This window comes from Peromyscus californicus, unplaced genomic scaffold (assembly GCF_007827085.1).
Source record: "Peromyscus californicus insignis strain IS unplaced genomic scaffold, ASM782708v3 Scaffold_12__1_contigs__length_115047231, whole genome shotgun sequence".
NCBI classification, from domain to species: Eukaryota; Metazoa; Chordata; class Mammalia; order Rodentia; family Cricetidae; genus Peromyscus; species Peromyscus californicus.
Genome location: NW_026294413.1, coordinates 90,387,465 through 90,388,503, shown reverse-complemented (window position 1 = coordinate 90,388,503; position 1,039 = coordinate 90,387,465).

The following is a 1,039-nucleotide window of genomic DNA, read 5'->3' as shown; positions in this document are numbered from 1 at the left end:
AGTGGATGCCACAGCACATGTATGTAGGTCAGGTCAGAGGACAACTTTTAGGAGTTGGTTCTCCCCTTACATCAGGTAGGTTTTGGGAATTGAACTCAACACTTACCAGCTGAGCCATCTTGCTGACCCTAAGCCTATTATTTCTCTCTCTCTCTCTCTCTCTCTCTCTCTCTCTCTCTCTCTCTCTCTCTCTCTCGTGTGTGTGTGTGTGTGTGTGTGTGTGTGTGTGTGTGTGTGTGTAGCTGGAGTTTTCCTGCCTGGCCCACGGTCAGGACAAATCTCTGACACCCACCAGTCCCACAGCCGCTCAGACCCAACCAAGTAAACACAGAGACTTATATTGCTTACAAACTGTATGGCCGTGGCAGGCTTCTTGCTAACTGTTCTTATATCTTAAATTAATCCATTTCTATAATCTATACCTTGCCACGTGGCTCGTGGCTTACCGGCATCTTCACATGCTGCTTGTCATGGCTGCAGCTGGCAGTGTTTCTCGCACCTTCCTGTTCTCTCAGTTCTCCTCTCTGTTAGTCCCGCCTATACTTCCTGCCTGGCCACTGGCCAATCAGTGTTTTATTTATTGACCAATCAGAGCATTTGACATACAAACCATCCCACAGCATGTGTGTGTGTGTGTGTGTGTGTGTGTGTGTGTGTGTGTGTGTGTGTGGTGTTTGGGGGACTGAACCCTGAGCCTCGAGTGTGCTATACACAAGTGTCTTAGCTAGGGTTAGAAGAGACACCATGACCACAGCAACTATTATAAATGAAAACATTTAATTGGTGGGGGGGGGGTGGCTTACCGTTTCAGTCCATTATCATCATGATGGGGAGCATGGCGGCATGCAGGCAGACACGGTGCTGGAGAAGTAGCAGAGAGTCTTAGATCTTGCAGGCAACAGGAAGTTGATTGAAACCCTGGGCAGTATCTTGAGCATAGGAAATCTCAAAGTCCGCCCCAACAAGGCCATACCCACTCCAGCAAAGCCATACCCACTCCAGCAAAGCCACACCTCCTAATAGTTCCACTCCCTATGAA